This window comes from Borostomias antarcticus, assembly GCF_949987555.1.
Source record: "Borostomias antarcticus genome assembly, chromosome: 4".
Classification (NCBI taxonomy): domain Eukaryota; kingdom Metazoa; phylum Chordata; class Actinopteri; order Stomiiformes; family Stomiidae; genus Borostomias; species Borostomias antarcticus.
Genome location: NC_140237.1, coordinates 25,458,672 through 25,467,166, shown reverse-complemented (window position 1 = coordinate 25,467,166; position 8,495 = coordinate 25,458,672).

The window sequence follows — 8,495 nt, the reverse complement described above, 5'->3', positions numbered from 1 at the left end:
TGATTCTGGAAACTGAGGAACCACAGTATCACGCCGACACAGTGATGCACAGGAGGCAAACAAGCTTCTCTGCCAGTTTGGAGCTGGTGGCAGCAGTGGAGCAGTAATGAGCCCGCTGTAAAATGCAAAGCAGGGGAGATGTGAAGGGAGATTGACGTGTCAGTGTTTGAACGGCAAGTCCCTGACGTTGACACAGAGAGCTCCCCACTTCAAGACTTATTTTTTTCATTTTTATAAAACATTTCTATGGAATTGTGATCCATCGCGGCTACGAGGCGTTTGTTTTCTATAGAACATGAGCCAGAGTGACCACACTGCTGAATGAACTGCAAAGAGAATAATAGTGAGAGTGACAGGTGGTTAGAAGTGCATGTGTTACATTCAGTACACATGTGGGCTTTCAAGTTAAAGTGCACAGAATATATATCTAATTTAGCACTCATCAGCTATTGCCCTTTGAAGCAAAAATCCTATTACCTTCTAGCGTTAGCATTACTTGGAGCATAACATTGTTGAGATTCGCCGTCTGCATCCTCCCACAGCTGATGATGTCTAGGGTTCTCCCAGGAGAACAGCCTGGAGAATTGATTTTCTGACAATCCATGATTCACCTCCGCGCATCCACATCCCTCCCCGACAATCCTGTAAATCAACCGAAAGGCAGCGGCTGACAGCTCCTCGCATGCCTCCCCATATAAACAGACATTACTTCTTCAGAAGGCTCCTGTTGTTCTGACGGCCTGCGCCTCCCTCTTCAGAGGAGCCGCAGTTTAGCGGAGAACCAGAGTGGAACTCTGAAGCTGGGGGTCTGAGGAGAACCAAAGTGGAACTCTGAAGCGAGTGTTCTGAGGAGAACCAGAGTGGAACTCTGAAGCTGGGGGTCAGAGGAGAACCAGAGTGGAACTCTGAAGCTGGGGGTCTAAGGAGAACCAGAGTGGAACTCTGAAGCTGGGGGTCAGAGGAGAACCAGAGTGGAACTCTGAAGCTGGGGGTCTGAGGAGAACCAGAGTGGAACTCTGAAGCTGGGGTTCTGAGGGGAACCAGAGTGGAACTCTGAAGCTGGGGGTCTGAGGAGAACCAGAGTGGAACTCTGAAGCTGTGGTTCTGAGGGGGGCCAGGGGCCCGGAGGGGGAGTTACTGTGTGGTATGTGTCTAATGGGTGGTGTTTGATGGTTCAGATTGTTGCAGGGAGTTTATTGTTCCGACATACTGTGATATGGTACATTACAGCTCACCTCTCCCCTGGCATCAGATCCCTCAGCAACACTGGCATTATACTGTTGAGTAATGGGAGCATGATGATAACAATGTTATTCCTCTGTTCTTAAAACACACTGCCCTTTTGAGCGGCAGTCTGAAAGAAACAGCTGGGATGTTGGATATTGTTTAGCCTAGTAGTACTGTACATGATGAACTTATTCTGTGTTATTGAGCTTCCTTTAAACATTTATGAGCCATATTTCAACAAATCTTGGACTTGACCCACTCAAAATCACCCAGTGCAGCAATCTCACAGCAATCGCGATTCACAGATGGAATGGGTGATGTAACAGGGTGCTTTTTAATGGTGTGGAGGGCAAATTGAATGACAGGGCATTCTGACAGGTACAGTAGATGGCATAAAAATGGCTGCCGCCAGTCAGTTTTCTATATTTCTGACATGGCCATTCCATTCCGGAGTGTTTGAAAAATGAGCACCACAGGGGAGAGAGGGCCGGGCGAGATTGCACTTCATAAAGGGAACAGCACACCAGGGTGGAATTCCTGTACTGTTATGGATTTCTCACTATCTCACTGATAGATTGCACTTATATAACCTCAATAAAGTGTTTGAGAACAACTTAATGGGTGTTTCCTTTCTCTTCCCCTGACTTTTCTGTTCGTTCAGCGTGGATGAGTGCTCTTGTTGTGTTGTCTATTTGTTCACTCTAGTATCATAGCTGTCATCAACAAGTAGACAGGGGACATATTTAGAGACATGTTATGAGGCATGCGGTGTTTATGAAAGGCAATCATGTGCATTAAGCTTTGATTTGAGGTAGCCTAGCGTTTTGAACGTGAACAGTGCTGGCTATCAGGATAATCCAGAGGTTATAGGTTCAAATTGCAAATCTGCATGGATGAGCACTGACCTAAACACTATTGCTGGATTGTGGCACATAGGAAGGGTAAAAAGTGCACAGAAAAAAAGAAAGAAAAAAAAACACCTACAAAATCCCCCTGACCAATGACGTGCCTGTACTGAAGGAAAGGCATGATGTCAGGCATTGTGACAACAACCCACCAAGCCCATGCACTGAGCAGTAGGCACTCTATCCACCTGCAGTTAGTCCACAATCTGGCAGGGCCTAGCCTAGTCAGCAGGACCCCAGCAGACAACGCTGCTACAGTATAGGTTCTCAGAAAACCACACAGCGTGTCCTCTTACCCTGCTCCATCTCCTTAAACCACCTCTGACCCAACCTAAGCCCAATGGCACCCTCACACCCGTCACCTCCCTGTCCTCACTGCACTCCAGAAATACTGCTGTAGACAGTTCCAGGGATCCAATCTCTACGCCTTTAACTTTTACTGGTTCTCACATCAAAACTTAACACGAGGTAGTTGTCTGTGTGCGTGCGTGTTTGTGTGTGCGTGTGTGTGTGTGTGTGCGTGCGTGCGTTTCAGTCACCTGCAGCTTTCCCTGATCCCTCTCTTTGGAGGCCTTGGCCAATTTTCAGTTTGTTTACGCGTGCACCTCTTGTGAGTCCAGGGGAGGTAAACCATTTGCCAGGCAAAACATATGGCACTGCTGGGATATGGACACCTGCTGTTGGGCCACTGAGGGCAATTTCAAAATCATTAGGAATTAAAGTAATTTAATGACTTCACAAACAATGCAAATTCATTTCCTGGGTGGTCCCCTTCACCCCCACACAGACCTGGCTGTTCAGAGCTGCATGATGAGCAGCGCTACGCTCTGTGTGTGTCAGCTAATGAGTTCTGTAGACCTGAAATAACAAAAACAAAAGACAGCTAGAAGAGAATCGAACTAAGGTTGACTTCTACTGACAGAAGCTGCATCAATAAGACAGACAGGAGTAAAGCAGCGCGAAGGCGTTAGACTATTCTCGGTGGTGACAGGCAGGTATGTCTGAAGTCATGGCCTAAGCGTCTTACAAGCGGCGGCGTCTGTTGGTGTGTGTGTGTGTGGTGGGCGGGGGTGCGCCAGCTGGTCATGAGATTCCCAGGTACGGGGGATTGCGTGGCCTCCTCCGCCCCGGGTGTCTACTGATCAGATGCGGAACATTCCGGGGGGAGATGATTGGAAAAAGCGTCGCTCGCGCGCGCCTTAGCATTCAGGCACCTCCGCCGCTATGAAATCCATCTCCAACCACAAATATCAGGGGTCCTTTAATTTCCAGCCAAACAACCTCCCGCCCCTCTGTCGCAAGCTGCCAGAGACGGGGGGAAAGGACAGAGAGAGAGAGAGAGAGAGAGAGAGAGGGGGCAGAGAGAAGGGGGGGGGGGAGAGGAAATAGTCACATACATAAATATATTCCAGTTTGTCAAATACCTTTCTTTTTCCACATTATTTTTGCTCGGCTTTAAATCCATTTGTCAACGAAGACAGTTCTGTCCAAACACCTTAGTCTCTGTAGTCTCCGCACATGGCCCCTCCGTAACTCCAGCCAGCAGCCGACAGCTTGATTACCCTGAACATATGGGAGAGAACATCCATCAGGGCATAAATGACAGCCACGTCTAGTGGGACAATCATTGTACCGTATGCACAATAAATCCAAACTGAAAATCTGAAAAATCAAGAATGAAGTTTTTACCTGTCATGTTTCTCTTTGTCATTCTTGATTTGTGATCTCAAGATTCATGATTCCTTGTATTCGTCACATGTAATGTACAGGTGTGCAGTCACAGTGAAATGTTGCTGCCGGCTCCACGATTATGCTCGATACAGATGAACTCTAATACTCGATTAAACATTTTTAATTTACAAATTACTCTCTTCATGTAGGCTACTGTATCTCTGTCCTGCTGTACGTTGGGATCTCTTCATGTAGGCTACGGTCTCTCTGTCCAGCGTTGGGATCTCTTCATGTAGGCTACGGTCTCTCTGTCCAGCGTTGGGATCTCTTCATGTAGGGCCTACTGTCTCTCTGTCCAGCGTTGGGATCTCTTCATGTAGGCTATGGTCTCTCTGTCCAGCGTTGGGATCTCTTCATGTAGGCTACGGTCTCTCTGTCCAGCGTTGGGATCTCTTCATGTAGGCTACGGTCTCTCTGTCCAGCGTTGGGATCTCTTCATGTAGGGCCTACTGTCTCTCTGTCCAGCGTTGGGATCTCTTCATGTAGGGCCTACTGTCTCTCTGTCCAGCGTTGGGATCTCTTCATGTAGGCTACGGTCTCTCTGTCCAGCGTTGGGATCTCTTCATGTAGGGCCTACGGTCTCTCTGTCCAGCGTTGGGATCTCTTCATGTAGGGCCTACTGTCTTCCTGGATGTGAAATGAAGAGCGAGCCGACAGAACCACACCTACCAGACGCATGGATGAGGCACATGATGGCGCACATGATTGCAGCCTGCAGCCAAGCCTGCCACATCTCCATCCAGATTCACTTCTCCAAACCCTCTTCTTGCCAAAGTAAATAATGAGACGCATCAATTTGAGCTGTACTGGTTTGTGTGTGTGTGTGTGTGTGTGTGTGTGTGTATGTGTGCACATGAGCGTGCGTGCATGCTGTATTAATGAAACATAAATATCTCAGTTATTGTAGTTGAGGTACTGTTTTAGGAGCCACGATCTTGGTTGTATCCAGTCAGCCGTTCTTGCCCACTGCTCAGAGGAACTGCTTTTAGGGTTCAGAACTTTTAAGGCCTCAGCCGTTGTTCTGCAGTAATAGTCTTCATTACCAAACCTATGAATACTTAAGGAGAATATATTTAAACTTTACCAACTAATCCTTGTGGCGAGAGTGAATTCCAGCGATTGATGGAGCCTGCCTCTTCTGTTAAGTGGTCTTTCTTGGAGTGCATTGAACTGGATCCTGATTAACAATTGTAATCAATCCAGCCACTGTTCTCCCCATGCTTCTTGTGTAGGGAGCCAATCTCAGGGCGGTGAATACTTAACTAAACCCCCTCCCTGCTGTTCCACGCCACAGACCAAAGAAGTACCAATCATGTGAAGCACACACATCACACTGACAATTTCTAGAGAGCACATGAACTAGAGCAGCTCATGGTTTGAACATCAGACCAGCGTCTAAAAGGTAGTTGTTTCGAGACCAGGCCAGACACAGTAATTCAGGTTGTAAGTCACTCTGGATAAAAGCGTCTGTTAGATGCCTAAAGCAAATCAGAGAAAGTGAGTTATTTATCTGTAGAAGACAAGGTAAAAAGACTGTGAATGGGTTAACATTTCTAAGGCTTAGGATCCTTCAACTCTATTAGGATTGAAATGCAGGATGTTACGTTGGGTTTGCCCAGAAATCAAACTACTGTTCAAACAACATGGTAAGCTAATTAATTCCAGGCTTTGGGATGGTTTGCTAAAGCCTACAATTCACCTACAATCCTTTGCATCCTCAAATATTTGAGGTGCTGTTGTGTTTGTTTGTCATGTGGCCATTGATTTGCTGTGCCAACACGCCCATCACTCCTTGAGCAAGACCGGGATCAGCACGTTCCACCTCAGCTGTTGATCCACATTAAAGGAATGACAGGGAAAGATGTTGACAGAACACAATGCGGTATCTCAAAGGCTATGCGGCTAGTTGAATGCTAAGTGATGTGCAGTTCAACAAAATGTCTCTAAAAATCCAATTGAAAGGAATATGGAGTATCTGCAGTAAAAAGAAGAGCCTTCGAGCTCTGTCACTGTCAGCATAAGCCTGTGAAAATATCGAAAGTAGAAGCTCACCATTTGTGGTAACCCTTGCATCCTTCACACAATCTCTTCAGACAGACAGTTAAACCATTAACCTAATCAACATCCAACCAATCCGATCAGCAATAATATGACCTCATACAGTTCAACATTCAATTTATTCACCACATTTATGCCGGTATATGATCAGTAAAATGATCAGTGAAGGAATGTACTTGCTCTCCCCACTCTTGACCGTGGATAATGTTTTATTCTCAGTCTCCTTCACTTTCATCTGGATGCAAATGTGGCGCGCTTGACCGTAAATGTGGACAAATGTGGGTAAATGTGCAGCTGAGGCCCGCTGACTACGCTCCTGTCCACCATGCATACCAAGTATGCCCTGGATGAAGACTGTGTCCCCCATCTCTCTCTTTCTCTCTCTCTCCATCTCTCTCTCTCTCCCTCCCTCCCTCCCTCCCTCCCTCCCTCTCTGTACTGCAAAAGCCACCGCAGAACCCTTAAGATTTCATTCTCATTTTTCCGAGGCACTGCAGAGAGAAAGGGTGAAAATCATGTTAATAATAGCTGCATGGAAGGAAAAAAAAGAGGACAGATTGTATATTTATTTGATAGCATAATACGAATGAGATTCAAGGACTTCTCACTGTCATTGGAGGGGGGAGGAACATTCATACAGGAATGCCCTTGGCATTGATGTCATAATGAAAGTGAGGTGTGTTACTGAACCGATGACAGGACACAGTGTGATGTCAAATCTTAGCAGGCTGGCTGTTATACCAATAAAAGGCCTTGGCACTCTTCATAATAAGATGTTTATTGGACTAACATAGATAGACTGTAGCAACAGGATATGAATACCTAATCAACATATATCTTTATACAGTACGATCAATTATAACAGACACCAATTATAAATGGAGCAATTTGCCTTAAAGCCTGAGCTGTGATGATGTATCCTACTGTCTTGGGTCAATGTATTTCTGTTTGTCTAGTAGTTAAAGGGGTGCAATGAAGTTCATAAAAACACTAGGTGGCAATATGGGGCACATTGAAGAAGGTGGTCCCCGAAAACAGTGTATTATGTGGTTTCTGGCACTCGTAGGAGGATATGCATGTTGCGGTGACGTTTCACAAGCATTGTGATGACATTTCACACATATACAGTATTGCATGTCTGTTTGTCTCTAGTTACTCTCTCTCCCTCTCTCCGTCTCATTGAGAGCCACTGTTTTGCATTTGGGTCGCTGGCGACATGGAATCGGTGCTCATATGTTTATTTGTTTAATAACCTCACTCTTGTTTCGCATACTGTAGGAATGGTAATACTTACTGTATATAGCAGTGTGAAGCCTAGCCTTGTACAGTAGCTACAAGTAGAGCCACCCTGTATTTCTAGACCAACTGGAGTTTTCAATATCGACGAGTCAGTTGGAGGGATTGTTTTGTGCAGTGGGATGCAACCTATCTTGCTACTCGGCCTCTGTGCTGTCTCTGGTTTTGGAAACAGAAGTGCAGGATGTAAACAGTAGTCGCATTCTAAACATTCAAGAAAAGACCATGGTTGAGAAGTATAAACCATGCAGTCTTGGAATAAGAATATGTTATATGTATTATATATAATACAGTAACAGCAAAAGATAGGCATGCATGCTGGGTCTAAGCAAAACATGACGGCAATATACTGTTAATCCATAACAAAACAACTGTATCCTGTGCCGAATCACAGCAGTTTACAGTAAATGTTAATCAGAGATTGTAATGTTAATCAGAGATTGAACTTGACTCATTTGAACCTAGACATACTCTACAGTACATGCAACACCCCAACTATGACAATATTACAAACCATTGTTTCTAAACCACTTATCAATGCCTGTGACTTTCCCAAAAGCTGTGCAGCAGCGCTGAGCTCATCTGTCATCCCTGACCTGCGATGCCCCTAGCGCTGCAGCGCTCTGCGGACGCGGCCCCCTGACCACGGCCGGCCACGCCAACGCCCCGGCCTCTCCAGCAGTGCTCCCGCAGAGCTGGGGCGCAGGTGCTACAGAGGTTTGTAATTCAAGAAGACAATTACTGCTTGGCCAGAGCCAGGCTCCCTGGGCCTGTAAATGAATTTACACTGATATTATTTCACTCCCGGCCAGAAATTCTAATAACTACCGTCCCACTTTTTTTTCCTGGAATAGATTAGTTAAATGTCATGAAAAATGTGATTTAATTAACAAACAGTGGCTTATAAATTATACTATTTGTTTATTTAATTCTTGATATGTTTAATGTCACTGTGTCTCACACAAATCCCATCATTTCTCCCAGCAAAGGAAGATGGATACAAAACCCACCGCCCTTGTTCTGCCCATATTCTGCCCATGTACCAGTAACCCTTGTACAACAGTACCTCTGGATCTGTAGATACTGAGCGTGCTAGATCATCCAGCGCTATGGTGGCTGTACATACAGGACCGATAGGAGCTAAGATACAGTACAGTTTGTGTAGTTTGTCCTCAACTTGACAAACGTACCAGTGAATTAAATGTGACCACCACTGGAGGTTTGGTCCTGATGTAGGCGGTCCTCAAAATGTGCTAGAGGGCAAAATACATTTTTTAT